Source organism: Schistocerca serialis, chromosome 5 (assembly GCF_023864345.2).
Source record: "Schistocerca serialis cubense isolate TAMUIC-IGC-003099 chromosome 5, iqSchSeri2.2, whole genome shotgun sequence".
NCBI lineage: Eukaryota > Metazoa > Arthropoda > Insecta > Orthoptera > Acrididae > Schistocerca > Schistocerca serialis.
The window spans coordinates 745,821,888-745,841,899 of record NC_064642.1 but is presented as its reverse complement, the minus strand read 5'-3'; positions in this window follow the sequence as shown (position 1 = coordinate 745,841,899).

Here is a 20,012-nt window from a genome sequence, read left to right as displayed (position 1 = left end):
TTTTACTGCCAATAAAGAGGGGGGCTGAGGCGGAAATGTTAGTCAGAAGGCTAAAGCGATAGGAAAGTAGTGCAACGGGGCCATCATGACATACGAAAGTATGTGTCACTTCTGTACCCGAATAGGGATCCCCACATAACGTGATCACCGACCATAACAGCGACCCCAATCTAAAAGACTGTGTCAACTTATTCCCACCCAACCCTGTGTCTTTACTTGTCATGCTTATTTGCCGAATTCGGCGTTTATACCTGTCTGATGGTGATAGGATCCAGGTACGACACAAACTTTCAATGTCATAGATGCATCCAATGTTGCTTGAAGGGTAAAGCTGTGTAATGAAGGCATGAAACAAAGACATGAAATCAGGGCTCCCAATCATCGACTACATCTCTTCTCTTCCCTAGGAACGGCTTCATACGACTCATTCAGTAACACAATATTCAATTTTTACTGCCAATACCAAGGGTTAGCTGAGGCGGAAATGTTAGTCAGACGGCTAAAGCGATAGAAAAGTAGTGCAACGGGGCCATCATGACATACGAAAGTATGTGTCACTTCTGTACCCGAATAGGGATCCCCACATAACGTGATCACCGACCATAACAGCGACCCTAATCTAAAAGACTGTGTCAACTTATTCCCACCCAACCCTGTGTCTTTACTTGTCATGCTTATTTGCCGAATTCGGCGTTTATACCTGTCTGATGGTGATAGGATCCAGGTACGACACAAACTTTCAATGTCATAGATGCATCCAATGTTGCTTGAAGGGTAAAGCTGTGTAATGAAGGCATGAAACAAAGACATGAAATCAGGGCTCCGAATCATCGACTACATCTCTTCTCTTCCCTAGGAACGGCTTCATACGACTCATTCAGTAACACAATATTCAATTTTTACTGCCAATACCAAGGGTTAGCTGAGGCGGAAATGTTAGTCAGACGGCTAAAGCGATAGAAAAGTAGTGCAACGGGGCCATCATGACATACGAAAGTATGTGTCACTTCTGTACCCGAATAGGGATCCCCACATAACGTGATCACCGACCATAACAGCGACCCTAATCTAAAAGACTGTGTCAACTTATTCCCACCCAACCCTGTGTCTTTACTTGTCATGCTTATTTGCCGAATTCGGCGTTTATACCTGTCTGACGGTGATAGGATCCAGGTACGACACAAACTTTCAATGTCATAGATGCATCCAATGTTGCTTGAAGGGTAAAGCTGTGTAATGAAGGCATGAAACAAAGACATGAATTCAGGGCTCCGAATCATCGACTACATCTCTTCTCTTCCCTAGGAACGGCTTCATACGACTCATACAGTAACACAATATTTAATTTTTACTGCCAATAAAGAGGGGTGCTGAGGCGGAAATGTTAGTCAGAAGGCTAAAGCGATAGGAAAGTAGTGCAACGGGGCCATCATGACATACGAAAGTATGTGTCACTTCTGTACCCGAATAGGGATCCCCACATAACGTGATCACCGACCATAACAGCGACCCTAATCTAAAAGACTGTGTCAACTTATTCCCACCCAACCCTGTGTCTTTACTTGTCATGCTTATTTGCCGAATTCGGCGTTTATACCTGTCTGACGGTGATAGGATCCAGGTACGACACAAACTTTCAATGTCATAGATGCATCCAATGTTGCTTGAAGGGTAAAGCTGTGTAATGAAGGCAGGAAACAAAGACATGAAATCATCGACTACATCTCTTCTCTTCCCTAGGAACGGCTTCATACGGCTCATTCAGTAACACAATATTCAATTTTTACTGCTAATAAAGAGGGGGGCTGAGGCGGAAATGTTAGTCAGAAGGCTAAAGCGATAGGAAAGTAGTGCAACGGGGCCATCATGACATACGAAAGTATGTGTCACTTCTGTACCCGAATAGGGATCCCCACATAACGTGATCACCGACCATAACAGCGACCCTAATCTAAAAGACTGTGTCAACATATTCCCACCCAACCCTGTGTCTTTACTTGTCATGCTTATTTGCCGAATTCGGCGTTTATACCTGTCTGACGGTGATAGGATCCAGGTACGACACAAACTTTCAATGTCATAGATGCATCCAATGTTGCTTGAAGGGTAAAGCTGTGTAATGAAGGCAGGAAACAAAGACATGAAATCAGGGCTCCCAATCATCGACTACATCTCTTCTCTTCCCTAGGAACGGCTTCATACGACTCATTCAGTAACACAATATTCAATTTTTACTGCCAATACCAAGGGTTAGCTGAGGCGGAAATGTTAGTCAGACGGCTAAAGCGATAGAAAAGTAGTGCAACGGGGCCATCATGACATACGAAAGTATGTGTCACTTCTGTACCCGAATAGGGATCCCCACATAACGTGATCACCGACCATAACAGCGACCCTAATCTAAAAGACTGTGTCAACTTATTCCCACCCAACCCTGTGTCTTTACTTGTCATGCCTATTTGCCGAATACGGCGTTTATACCTGTCTGACGGTGATAGGATCCAGGTACGACACAAACTTTCAATGTCATAGATGCATCCAATGTTGCTTGAAGGGTAAAGCTGTGTAATGAAGGCAGGAAACAAAGACATGAAATCAGGGCTCCCAATCATCGACTACATCTCTTCTGTTCCCTAGGAACGGCTTCATACGACTCATTCAGTAACACAATATTCAATTTTTACTGCCAATAAAGAGGGGGGCTGTGGCGGAAATGTTAGTCAGAAGGCTAAAGCGATAGGAAAGTAGTGCAACGGGGCCATCATGACATACGAAAGTATGTGTCACTTCTGTACCCGAATAGGGATCCCCACATAACGTGATCACCGACCATAACAGCGACCCTAATCTAAAAGACTGTGTCAACTTATTCCCACCCAACCCTGTGTCTTTACTTGTCATGCTTATTTGCCGAATTCGGCGTTTATACCTGTCTGACGGTGATAGGATCCAGGTACGACACAAACTTTCAATGTCATAGATGCATCCAATGTTGCTTGAAGGGTAAAGCTGTGTAATGAAGGCATGAAACAAAGACATGAAATCAGGGCTCCCAATCATCGACTACATCTCTTCTCTTCCCTAGGAACGGCTTCATACGACTCATTCAGTAACACAATATTCAATTTTTACTGCCAATACCAAGGGTTAGCTGAGGCGGAAATGTTAGTCAGACGGCTAAAGCGATAGAAAAGTAGTGCAACGGGGCCATCATGACATACGAAAGTATGTGTCACTTCTGTACCCGAATAGGGATCCCCACATAACGTGATCACCGACCATAACAGCGACCCTAATCTAAAAGACTGTGTCAACTTATTCCCACCCAACCCTGTGTCTTTACTTGTCATGCTTATTTGCCGAATTCGGCGTTTATACCTGTCTGATGGTGATAGGATCCAGGTACGACACAAACTTTCAATGTCATAGATGCATCCAATGTTGCTTGAAGGGTAAAGCTGTGTAATGAAGGCATGAAACAAAGACATGAAATCAGGGCTCCCAATCATCGACTACATCTCTTCTCTTCCCTAGGAACGGCTTCATACGACTCATTCAGTAACACAATATTCAATTTTTACTGCCAATACCAAGGGTTAGCTGAGGCGGAAATGTTAGTCAGACGGCTAAAGCGATAGAAAAGTAGTACAACGGGGCCATCATGACATACGAAAGTATGTGTCACTTCTGTACCCGAATAGGGATCCCCACATAACGTGATCACCGACCATAACAGCGACCCTAATCTAAAAGACTGTGTCAACTTATTCCCACCCAACCCTGTGTCTTTACTTGTCATGCTTATTTGCCGAATTCGGCGTTTATACCTGTCTGACGGTGATAGGATCCAGGTACGACACAAACTTTCAATGTCATAGATGCATCCAATGTTGCTTGAAGGGTAAAGCTGTGTAATGAAGGCATGAAACAAAGACATGAAATCAGGGCTCCCAATCATCGACTACATCTCTTCTCTTCCCTAGGAACGGCTTCATACGACTCATTCAGTAACACAATATTCAATTTTTACTGCCAATACCAAGGGTTAGCTGAGGCGGAAATGTTAGTCAGACGGCTAAAGCGATAGAAAAGTAGTGCAACGGGGCCATCATGACATACGAAAGTATGTGTCACTTCTGTACCCGAATAGGGATCCCCACATAACGTGATCACCGACCATAACAGCGACCCTAATCTAAAAGACTGTGTCAACTTATTCCCACCCAACCCTGTGTCTTTACTTGTCATACTTATTTGCCGAATTCGGCGTTCATACCTGTCTGACGGTGATAGGATCCAGGTACGACACAAACTTTCAATGTCATAGATGCATCCAATGTTGCTTGAAGGGTAAAGCTGTGTAATGAAGGCAGGAAACAAAGACATGAAATCAGGGCTCCCAATCATCGACTACATCTCTTCTCTTCCCTAGGAACGGCTTCATACGACTCATTCAGTAACACAATATTCAATTTTTACTGCCAATACCAAGGGTTAGCTGAGGCGGAAATGTTAGTCAGACGGCTAAAGCGATAGAAAAGTAGTGCAACGGGGCCATCATGACATACGAAAGTATGTGTCACTTCTGTACCCGAATAGGGATCCCCACATAACGTGATCACCGACCATAACAGCGACCCTAATCTAAAAGACTGTGTCAACTTATTCCCACCCAACCCTGTGTCTTTACTTGTCATACTTATTTGCCGAATTCGGCGTTCATACCTGTCTGACGGTGATAGGATCCAGGTACGACACAAACTTTCAATGTCATAGATGCATCCAATGTTGCTTGAAGGGTAAAGCTGTGTAATGAAGGCAGGAAACAAAGACATGAAATCAGGGCTCCCAATCATCGACTACATCTCTTCTCTTCCCTAGGAACGGCTTCATACGACTCATTCAGTAACACAATATTCAATTTTTACTGCCAATAAAGAGGGGGGCTGAGGCGGAAATGTTAGTCAGAAGGCTAAAGCGATAGGAAAGTAGTGCAACGGGGCCATCATGACATACGAAAGTATGTGTCACTTCTGTACCCGAATAGGGATCCCCACATAACGTGATCACCGACCATAACAGCGACCCTAATCTAAAAGACTGTGTCAACTTATTCCCACCCAACCCTGTGTCTTTACTTGTCATGCTTATTTGCCGAATTCGGCGTTTATACCTGTCTGACGGTGATAGGATCCAGGTACGACACAAACTTTCAATGTCATAGATGCATCCAATGTTGCTTGAAGGGTAAAGCTGTGTAATGAAGGCATGAAACAAAGACATGAAATCAGTTCTCCCAATCATCGACTACATCTCTTCTCTTCCCTAGGAACGGCTTCATACGACTCATTCAGTAACACAATATTCAATTTTTACTGCCAATACCAAGGGTTAGCTGAGGCGGAAATGTTAGTCAGACGGCTAAAGCGATAGAAAAGTAGTGCAACGGGGCCATCATGACATACGAAAGTATGTGTCACTTCTGTACCCGAATAGGGATCCCCACATAACGTGATCACCGACCATAACAGCGACCCTAATCTAAAAGACTGTGTCAACTTATTCCCACCCAACCCTGTGTCTTTACTTGTCATGCTTATTTGCCGAATTCGGCGTTTATACCTGTCTGATGGTGATAGGATCCAGGTACGACACAAACTTTCAATGTCATAGATGCATCCAATGTTGCTTGAAGGGTAAAGCTGTGTAATGAAGGCATGAAACAAAGACATGAAATCAGGGCTCCCAATCATCGACTACATCTCTTCTCGTCCCTAGGAACGGCTTCATACGACTCATTCAGTAACACAATATTCAATTTTTACTGCCAATACCAAGGGTTAGCTGAGGCGGAAATGTTAGTCAGACGGCTAAAGCGATAGGAAAGTAGTGCAACGGGGCCATCATGACATACGAAAGTATGTGTCACTTCTGTACCCGAATAGGGATCCCCACATAACGTGATCACCGACCATAACAGCGACCCTAATCTAAAAGACTGTGTCAACTTATTCCCACCCAACCCTGTGTCTTTACTTGTCATGCTTATTTGCCGAATTCGGCGTTTATACCTGTCTGACGGTGATAGGATCCAGGTACGACACAAACTTTCAATGTCATAGATGCATCCAATGTTGCTTGAAGGGTAAAGCTGTGTAATGAAGGCATGAAACAAAGACATGAAATCAGGGCTCCCAATCATCGACTACATCTCTTCTCTTCCCTAGGAACGGCTTCATACGACTCATTCAGTAACACAATATTCAATTTTTACTGCCAATACCAAGGGTTAGCTGAGGCGGAAATGTTAGTCAGACGGCTAAAGCGATAGAAAAGTAGTGCAACGGGGCCATCATGACATACGAATGTATGTGTCACTTCTGTACCCGAATAGGGATCCCCACATAACGTGATCACCGACCATAACAGCGACCCTAATCTAAAAGACTGTGTCAACTTATTCCCACCCAACCCTGTGTCTTTACTTGTCATGCTTATTTGCCGAATTCGGCGTTTATACCTGTCTGACGGTGATAGGATCCAGGTACGACACAAACTTTCAATGTCATAGATGCATCCAATGTTGCTTGAAGGGTAAAGCTGTGTAATGAAGGCATGAAACAAAGACATGAAATCAGGGCTCCCAATCATCGACTACATCTCTTCTCTTCCCTAGGAACGGCTTCATACGACTCATTCAGTAACACAATATTCAATTTTTACTGCCAATACCAAGGGTTAGCTGAGGCGGAAATGTTAGTCAGACGGCTAAAGCGATAGAAAAGTAGTGCAACGGGGCCATCATGACATACGAAAGTATGTGTCACTTCTGTACCCGAATAGGGATCCCCACATAACGTGATCACCGACCATAACAGCGACCCTAATCTAAAAGACTGTGTCAACTTATTCCCACCCAACCCTGTGTCTTTACTTGTCATGCTTATTTGCCGAATTCGGCGTTTATACCTGTCTGACGGTGATAGGATCCAGGTACGACACAAACTTTCAATGTCATAGATGCATCCAATGTTGCTTGAAGGGTAAAGCTGTGTAATGAAGGCAGGAAACAAAGACATGAAATCAGGGCTCCCAATCATCGACTACATCTCTTCTCTTCCCTAGGAACGGCTTCATACGACTCATTCAGTAACACAATATTCAATTTTTACTGCCAATAAAGAGGGGGGCTGAGGCGGAAATGTTAGTCAGAAGGCTAAAGCGATAGGAAAATAGTGCAACGGGGCCATCATGACATACGAAAGTATGTGTCACTTCTGTACCCGAATAGGGATCCCCACATAACGTGATCACCGACCATAACAGCGACCCTCATCTAAAAGACTGTGTCAACTTATTCCCACCCAAACCTGTGTCTTTACTTGTCATGCTTATTTGCCGAATTCGGCGTTTATACCTGTCTGACGGTGATAGGATCCAGGTACGACACAAACTTTCAATGTCATAGATGCATCCAATGTTGCTTGAAGGGTAAAGCTGTGTAATGAAGGCATGAAACAAAGACATGAATTCAGGGCTCCCAATCATCGACTACATCTCTTCTCTTCCCTAGGAACGGCTTCATACGACTCATACAGTAACACAATATTTAATTTTTACTGCCAATAAAGAGGGGGGCTGAGGCGGAAATGTTAGTCAGAAGGCTAAAGCGATAGGAAAGTAGTGCAACGGGGCCATCATGACATACGAAAGTATGTGTCACTTCTGTACCCGAATAGGGATCCCCACATAACGTGATCACCGACCATAACAGCGACCCTAATCTAAAAGACTGTGTCAACTTATTCCCACCCAACCCTGTGTCTTTACTTGTCATGCTTATTTGCCGAATTCGGCGTTTATACCTGTCTGACGGTGATAGGATCCAGGTACGACACAAACTTTCAATGTCATAGATGCATCCAATGTTGCTTGAAGGGTAAAGCTGTGTAATGAAGGCAGGAAACAAAGACATGAAATCAGGGCTCCCAATCATCGACTACATCTCTTCTCTTCCCTAGGAACGGCTTCATACGACTCATTCAGTAACACAATATTCAATTTTTACTGCCAATGAAGAGGGGGGCTGAGGCGGAAATGTTAGTCAGAAGGCTAAAGCGATAGGAAAATAGTGCAACGGGGCCATCATGACATACGAAAGTATGTGTCACTTCTGTACCCGAATAGGGATCCCCACATAACGTGATCACCGACCATAACAGCGACCCTCATCTAAAAGACTGTGTCAACTTATTCCCACCCAACCCTGTGTCTTTACTTGTCATGCTTATTTGCCGAATTCGGCGTTTATACCTGTCTGACGGTGATAGGATCCAGGTACGACACAAACTTTCAATGTCATAGATGCATCCAATGTTGCTTGAAGGGTAAAGCTGTGTAATGAAGGCATGAAACAAAGACATGAAATCAGGGCTCCCAATCATCGACTACATCTCTTCTCTTCCCTAGGAACGGCTTCATACGACTCATTCAGTAACACAATATTCAATTTTTACTGCCAATAAAGAGGGGGGCTGAGGCGGAAATGTTAGTCAGAAGGCTAAAGCGATAGGAAAGTAGTGCAACGGGGCCATCATGACATACGAAAGTATGTGTCACTTCTGTACCCGAATAGGGATCCCCACATAACGTGATCACCGACCACAACAGCGACCCTAATCTAAAAGACTGTGTCAACTTATTCCCACCCAACCCTGTGTCTTTACTTGTCATGCTTATTTGCCGAATTCGGCGTTTATACCTGTCTGATGGTGATAGGATCCAGGTACGACACAAACTTTCAATGTCATAGATGCATCCAATGTTGCTTGTAGGGTAAAGCTGTGTAATGAAGGCAGGAAACAAAGACATGAAATCAGGGCTCCCAATCATCGACTACATCTCTTCTCTTCCCTAGGAACGGCTTCATACGACTCATTCAGTAACACAATATTCAATTTTTACTGCCAATAAAGAGGGGGGCTGAGGCGGAAATGTTAGTCAGAAGGCTAAAGCGATAGGAAAGTAGTGCAACGGGGCCATCATGACATACGAAAGTTTGTGTCACTTCTGTACCCGAATAGGGATCCCCACATAACGTGATCACCGACCATAACAGCGACCCTAATCTAAAAGACTGTGTCATCTTATTCCCACCCAACCCTGTGTCTTTACTTGTCATGCTTATTTGCCGAATTCGGCGTTTATACCTGTCTGACGGTGATAGGTTCCAGGTACGACACAAACTTTCAATGTCATAGATGCATCCAATGTTGTTTGAAGGGTAAAGCTGTGTAATGAAGGCATTAAACAAAGACATGAAATCAGGGCTCCCAATCATCGACTACATCTCTTCTCTTCCCTAGGAACGGCTTCATACGACTCATTCAGTAACACAATATTCAATTTTTACTGCCAATAAAGAGGGGGGCTGAGGCGGAAATGTTAGTCAGAAGGCTAAAGCGATAGGAAAGTAGTGCAACGGGGCCATCATGACATACGAAAGTATGTGTCACTTCTGTACCCGAATAGGGATCCCCACATAACGTGATCACCGACCATAACAGCGACCCTAATCTAAAAGACTGTGTCAACTTATTCCCACCCAACCCTGTGTCTTTACTTGTCATGCTTATTTGCCGAACGGCGTTTATACCTGTCTGACGGTGATAGGATCCAGGTACGACACAAACTTTCAATGTCATAGATGCATCCAATGTTGCTTGAAGGGTAAAGCTGTGTAATGAAGGCATGAAACAAAGACATGAAATCAGGGCTCCCAATCATCGACTACATCTCTTCTCTTCCCTAGGAACGGCTTCATACGACTCATTCAGTAACACAATATTCAATTTTTACTGCCAATAAAGAGGGGGGCTGAGGCGGAAATGTTAGTCAGAAGGCTAAAGCGATAGGAAAGGAGTGCAACGGGGCCATCATGACATACGAAAGTATGTGTCACTTCTGGACCCGAATAGGGATCCCCACATAACGTGATCACCGACCATAACAGCGACCCTAATCTAAAAGACTGTGTCAACTTATTCCCACCCAACCCTGTGTCTTTACTTGTCATGCTTATTTGCCGAATTCGGCGTTTATACCTGTCTGATGGTGATAGGATCCAGGTACGACACAAACTTTCAATGTCTTAGATGCATCCAATGTTGCTTGAAGGGTAAAGCTGTGTAATGAAGGCAGGAAACAAAGACATGAAATCAGGGCTCCCAATCATCGACTACATCTCTTCTCTTCCCTAGGAACGGCTTCATACGACTCATTCAGTAACACAATATTCAATTTTTACTGCCAATACCAAGGGTTAGCTGAGGCGGAAATGTTAGTCAGACGGCTAAAGCGATAGAAAAGTAGTGCAACGGGGCCATCATGACATACGAAAGTATGTGTCACTTCTGTACCCGAATGGGGATCCCCACATAACGTGATCACCGACCATAACAGCGAGCCTAATCTAAAAGACTGTGTCAACTTATTCCCACCCAACCCTGTGTCTTTACTTGTCATGCTTATTTGCCGAATTCGGCGTTTATACCTGTCTGACGGTGATAGGATCCAGGTACGACACAAACTTTCAATGTCTTAGATGCATCCAATGTTGCTTGAAGGGTAAAGCTGTGTAATGAAGGCAGGAAACAAAGACATGAAATCAGGGCTCCCAATCATCGACTACATCTCTTCTCTTCCCTAGGAACGGCTTCATACGACTCATTCAGTAACACAATATTCAATTTTTACTGCCAATACCAAGGGTTAGCTGAGGCGGAAATGTTAGTCAGACGGCTAAAGCGATAGAAAAGTAGTGCAACGGGGCCATCATGACATACGAAAGTATGTGTCACTTCTGTACCCGAATAGGGATCCCCACATAACGTGATCACCGACCATAACAGCGACCCTAATCTAAAAGACTGTGTCAACTTATTCCCACCCAACCCTGTGTCTTTACTTGTCATGCTTATTTGCCGAATTCGGCGTTTATACCTGTCTGACGGTGATAGGATCCAGGTACGACACAAACTTTCAATGTCTTAGATGCATCCAATGTTGCTTGAAGGGTAAAGCTGTGTAATGAAGGCAGGAAACAAAGACATGAAATCAGGGCTCCCAATCATCGACTACATCTCTTCTCTTCCCTAGGAACGGCTTCATACGACTCATTCAGTAACACAATATTCAATTTTTACTGCCAATACCAAGGGTTAGCTGAGGCGGAAATGTTAGTCAGACGGCTAAAGCGATAGAAAAGTAGTGCAACGGGGCCATCATGACATACGAAAGTATGTGTCACTTCTGTACCCGAATAGGGATCCCCACATAACGTGATCACCGACCATAACAGCGACCCTAATCTAAAAGACTGTGTCAACTTATTCCCACCCAACCCTGTGTCTTTACTTGTCATGCTTATTTGCCGAATTCGGCGTTTATACCTGTCTGATGGTGATAGGATCCAGGTACGACACAAACTTTCAATGTCTTAGATGCATCCAATGTTGCTTGAAGGGTAAAGCTGTGTAATGAAGGCAGGAAACAAAGACATGAAATCAGGGCTCCCAATCATCGACTACATCTCTTCTCTTCCCTAGGAACGGCTTCATACGACTCATTCAGTAACACAATATTCAATTTTTACTGCCAATACCAAGGGTTAGCTGAGGCGGAAATGTTAGTCAGACGGCTAAAGCGATAGAAAAGTAGTGCAACGGGGCCATCATGACATACGAAAGTATGTGTCACTTCTGTACCCGAATAGGGATCCCCACATAACGTGATCACCGACCATAACAGCGAGCCTAATCTAAAAGACTGTGTCAACTTATTCCCACCCAACCCTGTGTCTTTACTTGTCATGCTTATTTGCCGAATTCGGCGTTTATACCTGTCTGACGGTGATAGGATCCAGGTACGACACAAACTTTCAATGTCTTAGATGCATCCAATGTTGCTTGAAGGGTAAAGCTGTGTAATGAAGGCAGGAAACAAAGACATGAAATCAGGGCTCCCAATCATCGACTACATCTCTTCTCTTCCCTAGGAACGGCTTCATACGACTCATTCAGTAACACAATATTCAATTTTTACTGCCAATACCAAGGGTTAGCTGAGGCGGAAATGTTAGTCAGACGGCTAAAGCGATAGAAAAGTAGTGCAACGGGGCCATCATGACATACGAAAGTATGTGTCACTTCTGTACCCGAATAGGGATCCCCACATAACGTGATCACCGACCATAACAGCGACCCTAATCTAAAAGACTGTGTCAACTTATTCCCACCCAACCCTGTGTCTTTACTTGTCATGCTTATTTGCCGAATTCGGCGTTTATACCTGTCTGACGGTGATAGGATCCAGGTACGACACAAACTTTCAATGTCTTAGATGCATCCAATGTTGCTTGAAGGGTAAAGCTGTGTAATGAAGGCAGGAAACAAAGACATGAAATCAGGGCTCCCAATCATCGACTACATCTCTTCTCTTCCCTAGGAACGGCTTCATACGACTCATTCAGTAACACAATATTCAATTTTTACTGCCAATACCAAGGGTTAGCTGAGGCGGAAATGTTAGTCAGACGGCTAAAGCGATAGAAAAGTAGTGCAACGGGGCCATCATGACATACGAAAGTATGTGTCACTTCTGTACCCGAATAGGGATCCCCACATAACGTGATCACCGACCATAACAGCGACCCTAATCTAAAAGACTGTGTCAACTTATTCCCACCCAACCCTGTGTCTTTACTTGTCATGCTTATTTGCCGAATTCGGCGTTTATACCTGTCTGATGGTGATAGGATCCAGGTACGACACAAACTTTCAATGTCTTAGATGCATCCAATGTTGCTTGAAGGGTAAAGCTGTGTAATGAAGGCAGGAAACAAAGACATGAAATCAGGGCTCCCAATCATCGACTACATCTCTTCTCTTCCCTAGGAACGGCTTCATACGACTCATTCAGTAACACAATATTCAATTTTTACTGCCAATACCAAGGGTTAGCTGAGGCGGAAATGTTAGTCAGACGGCTAAAGCGATAGAAAAGTAGTGCAACGGGGCCATCATGACATACGAAAGTATGTGTCACTTCTGTACCCGAATAGGGATCCCCACATAACGTGATCACCGACCATAACAGCGACCCTAATCTAAAAGACTGTGTCAACTTATTCCCACCCAACCCTGTGTCTTTACTTGTCATGCTTATTTGCCGAATTCGGCGTTTATACCTGTCTGACGGTGATAGGATCCAGGTACGACACAAACTTTCAATGTCTTAGATGCATCCAATGTTGCTTGAAGGGTAAAGCTGTGTAATGAAGGCAGGAAACAAAGACATGAAATCAGGGCTCCCAATCATCGACTACATCTCTTCTCTTCCCTAGGAACGGCTTCATACGACTCATTCAGTAACACAATATTCAATTTTTACTGCCAATACCAAGGGTTAGCTGAGGCGGAAATGTTAGTCAGACGGCTAAAGCGATAGAAAAGTAGTGCAACGGGGCCATCATGACATACGAAAGTATGTGTCACTTCTGTACCCGAATAGGGATCCCCACATAACGTGATCACCGACCATAACAGCGACCCTAATCTAAAAGACTGTGTCAACTTATTCCCACCCAACCCTGTGTCTTTACTTGTCATGCTTATTTGCCGAATTCGGCGTTTATACCTGTCTGATGGTGATAGGATCCAGGTACGACACAAACTTTCAATGTCTTAGATGCATCCAATGTTGCTTGAAGGGTAAAGCTGTGTAATGAAGGCAGGAAACAAAGACATGAAATCAGGGCTCCCAATCATCGACTACATCTCTTCTCTTCCCTAGGAACGGCTTCATACGACTCATTCAGTAACACAATATTCAATTTTTACTGCCAATACCAAGGGTTAGCTGAGGCGGAAATGTTAGTCAGACGGCTAAAGCGATAGAAAAGTAGTGCAACGGGGCCATCATGACATACGAAAGTATGTGTCACTTCTGTACCCGAATAGGGATCCCCACATAACGTGATCACCGACCATAACAGCGACCCTAATCTAAAAGACTGTGTCAACTTATTCCCACCCAACCCTGTGTCTTTACTTGTCATGCTTATTTGCCGAATTCGGCGTTTATACCTGTCTGATGGTGATAGGATCCAGGTACGACACAAACTTTCAATGTCTTAGATGCATCCAATGTTGCTTGAAGGGTAAAGCTGTGTAATGAAGGCAGGAAACAAAGACATGAAATCAGGGCTCCCAATCATCGACTACATCTCTTCTCTTCCCTAGGAACGGCTTCATACGACTCATTCAGTAACACAATATTCAATTTTTACTGCCAATACCAAGGGTTAGCTGAGGCGGAAATGTTAGTCAGACGGCTAAAGCGATAGAAAAGTAGTGCAACGGGGCCATCATGACATACGAAAGTATGTGTCACTTCTGTACCCGAATAGGGATCCCCACATAACGTGATCACCGACCATAACAGCGACCCTAATCTAAAAGACTGTGTCAACTTATTCCCACCCAACCCTGTGTCTTTACTTGTCATGCTTATTTGCCGAATTCGGCGTTTATACCTGTCTGACGGTGATAGGATCCAGGTACGACACAAACTTTCAATGTCTTAGATGCATCCAATGTTGCTTGAAGGGTAAAGCTGTGTAATGAAGGCAGGAAACAAAGACATGAAATCAGGGCTCCCAATCATCGACTACATCTCTTCTCTTCCCTAGGAACGGCTTCATACGACTCATTCAGTAACACAATATTCAATTTTTACTGCCAATACCAAGGGTTAGCTGAGGCGGAAATGTTAGTCAGACGGCTAAAGCGATAGAAAAGTAGTGCAACGGGGCCATCATGACATACGAAAGTATGTGTCACTTCTGTACCCGAATAGGGATCCCCACATAACGTGATCACCGACCATAACAGCGACCCTAATCTAAAAGACTGTGTCAACTTATTCCCACCCAACCCTGTGTCTTTACTTGTCATGCTTATTTGCCGAATTCGGCGTTTATACCTGTCTGATGGTGATAGGATCCAGGTACGACACAAACTTTCAATGTCTTAGATGCATCCAATGTTGCTTGAAGGGTAAAGCTGTGTAATGAAGGCAGGAAACAAAGACATGAAATCAGGGCTCCCAATCATCGACTACATCTCTTCTCTTCCCTAGGAACGGCTTCATACGACTCATTCAGTAACACAATATTCAATTTTTACTGCCAATACCAAGGGTTAGCTGAGGCGGAAATGTTAGTCAGACGGCTAAAGCGATAGAAAAGTAGTGCAACGGGGCCATCATGACATACGAAAGTATGTGTCACTTCTGTACCCGAATAGGGATCCCCACATAACGTGATCACCGACCATAACAGCGACCCTAATCTAAAAGACTGTGTCAACTTATTCCCACCCAACCCTGTGTCTTTACTTGTCATGCTTATTTGCCGAATTCGGCGTTTATACCTGTCTGACGGTGATAGGATCCAGGTACGACACAAACTTTCAATGTCTTAGATGCATCCAATGTTGCTTGAAGGGTAAAGCTGTGTAATGAAGGCAGGAAACAAAGACATGAAATCAGGGCTCCCAATCATCGACTACATCTCTTCTCTTCCCTAGGAACGGCTCCATACGACTCATTCAGTAACACAATATTCAATTTTTACTGCCAATACCAAGGGTTAGCTGAGGCGGAAATGTTAGTCAGACGGCTAAAGCGATAGAAAAGTAGTGCAACGGGGCCATCATGACATACGAAAGTATGTGTCACTTCTGTACCCGAATAGGGATCCCCACATAACGTGATCACCGACCATAACAGCGACCCTAATCTAAAAGACTGTGTCAACTTATTCCCACCCAACCCTGTGTCTTTACTTGTCATGCTTATTTGCCGAATTCGGCGTTTATACCTGTCTGATGGTGATAGGATCCAGGTACGACACAAACTTTCAATGTCTTAGATGCATCCAATGTTGCTTGAAGGGTAAAGCTGTGTAATGAAGGCAGGAAACAAAGACATGAAATCAGGGCTCCCAATCATCGACTACATCTCTTCTCTTCCCTAGGAACGGCTTCATACGACTCATTCAGTAACACAATATTCAATTTTTACTGCCAATAAAGAGGGGGGCTGAGGCGGAAATGTTAGTCAGAAGGCTAAAGCGATAGGAAAGTAGTGCAACGGGGCCATCATGACATACGAAAGTTTGTGTCACTTCTGTACCCGAATAGGGATCCCCACATAACGTGATCACCGACCATAACAGCGACCCTCATCTAAAAGACTGTGTCAACTTATTCCCACCCAACCCTGTGTCTTTACTTGTCATGCTTATTTGCCGAATTCGGCGTTTATACCTGTCTGACGGTGATAGGATCCAGGTACGACACAAACTTTCAATGTCATAGATGCATCCAATGTTGCTTGAAGGGTAAAGCTGTGTAATGAAGGCATGAAACAAAGACATGAATTCAGGGCTCCCAATCATCGACTACATCTCTTCTCTTCCCTAGGAACGGCTTCATACGACTCATACAGTAACACAATATTTAATTTTTACTGCCAATAAAGAGGGGGGCTGAGGCGGAAATGTTAGTCAGAAGGCTAAAGCGATAGGAAAGGAGTGCAACGGGGCCATCATGACATACGAAAGTTTGTGTCACTTCTGTACCCGAATAGGGATCCCCACATAACGTGATCACCGACCATAACAGCGACCCTAATCTAAAAGACTGTGTCAACTTATTCCCACCCAACCCTGTGTCTTTACTTGTCATGCTTATTTGCCGAATTCGGCGTTTATACCTGTCTGATGGTGATAGGATCCAGGTACGACACAAACTTTCAATGTCTTAGATGCATCCAATGTTGCTTGAAGGGTAAAGCTGTGTAATGAAGGCAGGAAACAAAGACATGAAATCAGGGCTCCCAATCATCGACTACATCTCTTCTCTTCCCTAGGAACGGCTTCATACGACTCATTCAGTAACACAATATTCAATTTTTACTGCCAATAAAGAGGGGGGCTGAGGCGGAAATGTTAGTCAGAAGGCTAAAGCGATAGGAAAGTAGTGCAACGGGGCCATCATGACATACGAAAGTTTGTGTCACTTCTGTACCCGAATAGGGATCCCCACATAACGTGATCACCGACCATAACAGCGACCCTAATCTAAAAGACTGTGTCAACTTATTCCCACCCAACCCTGTGTCTTTACTTGTCATGCTTATTTGCCGAATTCGGCGTTTATACCTGTCTGACGGTGATAGGATCCAGGTACGACACAAACTTTCAATGTCATAGATGCATCCAATGTTGCTTGAAGGGTAAAGCTGTGTAATGAAGGCATGAAACAAAGACATGAATTCAGGGCTCCCAATCATCGACTACATCTCTTCTCTTCCCTAGGAACGGCTTCATACGACTCATACAGTAACACAATATTTAATTTTTACTGCCAATAAAGAGGGGGGCTGAGGCGGAAATGTTAGTCAGAAGGCTAAAGCGATAGGAAAGGAGTGCAACGGGGCCATCATGACATACGAAAGTTTGTGTCACTTCTGTACCCGAATACGGATCCCCACGTAACATGATCACCAACCATAACAGCGACCGTAATCTAAAAAACTGTGTCAAGTTATTCCCACCCAACCCTGTGTCTTTATTTGTCATGCTTATTTGCCGAATTCGGTGTTTATGCCTGTCTGACGGTGATAGGATCCAGGTACGACACAAACATTCAATGTCATAGATGCATCCAATGTTGCTTGAAGGGTAAAGCTGTGTAATGAAGGCAGGAAACAAAGATATGAATTCAGGGCTCCCAATCATCGAATACATCTCTTCTCTTCCCTAGGAACGGCTTCATACGACTCATTCAGTAACACAATGTTCAATTTTTACTGCCAATACCAAGGGTTAGCTGAGGCGGAAATGTTAGTCAGACGGCTAAAGCGATAGAAAAGTAGTGCAACGGGGCCATCATGACATACGAAAGTATGTGTCACTTCTGTACCCGAATAGGGATCCCCACATAACGTGATCACCGACCATGACAGCGACCCTAATCTAACAGACTGTGTCAACTTATTCCCACCCAACCCTGTGTCTTTACTTGTCATGCTTATTTGCCGAATTCGGCGTTTATACCTGTCTGACGGTGATAGGATCCAGGTACGACACAAACTTTCAATGTCATAGATGCATCCAATGTTGCTTGAAGGGTAAAGCTGTGTAATGAAGGCAGGAAACAAAGACATGAATTCAGGACTCCCAATCATCGAGTACATCTCTTCTCTTCCCTAGGAACGGCTTCATACGACTCATTCAATAACACAATATTAAATTTTTACTGCCAATAATGAGGGGGGCTGAGGCGGAAATGTAAGTCAGAAGGCTAAAGCGATAGGAAGTGGTGCAACGGGGCCATCTTGACATACGAATGTATGTGTCACTTCTGTACCCGAATACGGATCCCCACATAACGTGATCACCGACCATAACAGCGACCCTAATCTAAAAGACTGTGTCAACTTATTCCCACCCAACCCTGTGTCTTTACTTGTCATGCTTATTTGCCAATTTCGGCGTTTATACTTGTCTGACGGTGATAGGATCCAGGTACGACACAAACTTTCAATGTCATAGATGCATCCAATGTTGCTTGAAGGGTAAAGCTGTGTAATAAAGGCAGGAAACAAAGACATGAGTTCAGGGCTCCCAATCATCGACTACATCTCTTCTCTTCCCTAGGAACGGCTTCGTACGACTCATTCAGTAACACAATATTCAATTTTTACTGCCAATACCAAGGGTTAGCTGAGGCGGAAATGTTAGTCAGACGGCTAAAGCGATAGAAAAATAGTGCAACGGAGCCTTCATGACATACGAAAGCATGTGTCACTTCTGTACCCGAATTGGGATCCCCACATAACGTGATCACCGACCATAACAGCGACCCTAATCTAAAAGACTGTGTCAACTTACTCCCACCCAACCCTATGTCTTTACTTGTCATGCTTATTTGCCGAATTCGGCGTTTATACCTGTCTGACGGTGATAGGATCCAGGTACGACACAAACTTTCAATGTCATAGATGCATCCAATGTTGCTTGAAGGGTAAAGCTGTGTAATAAAGGCAGGAAACAAAGACATGAGTTCAGGGCTCCCAATCATCGACTACATCTCTTCTCTTCCCTAGGAACGGCTTCGTACGACTCATTCAGTAACACAATATTCAATTTTTACTGCCAATACCAAGGGTTAGCTGAGGCGGAAATGTTAGTCAGACGGCTAAAGCGATAGAAAAATAGTGCAACGGAGCCTTCATGACATACGAAAGCATGTGTCACTTCTGTACCCGAATAGGGATCCCCACATAACGTGATCACCGACCATTACAGCGACCCTAATCTAAAAGACTGTGTCAACTTATTCCCACCCAACCCTGTGTCTTTACTTGTCATGCTTATTTGCCGAATTCGGCGTTTATACCTGTCTGACGGTGATAGGATCCAGGTACGACACAAACTTTCAATGTCATAGATGCATCCAATGTTGCTTGAAGGGTAAAGCTGTGTAATAAAGGCAGGAAACAAAGACATGAGTTCAGGGCTCCCAATCATCGACTACATCTCTTCTCTTCCCTAGGAACGGCTTCGTACGACTCATTCAGTAACACAATATTCAATTTTTACTGCCAATACCAAGGGTTAGCTGAGGCGGAAATGTTAGTCAGACGGCTAAAGCGATAGAAAAATAGTGCAACGGAGCCTTCATGACATACGAAAGCATGTGTCACTTCTGTACCCGAATAGGGATCCCCACATAACGTGATCACCGACCATTACAGCGACCCTAATCTAAAAGACTGTGTCAACTTATTCCCACCAAACCCTGTGTCTTTACTTGTCATGCTTATTTGCCGAATTCGGCGTTTATACCTGTCTGACGGTGATAGGATCCAGGTACGACACAAAC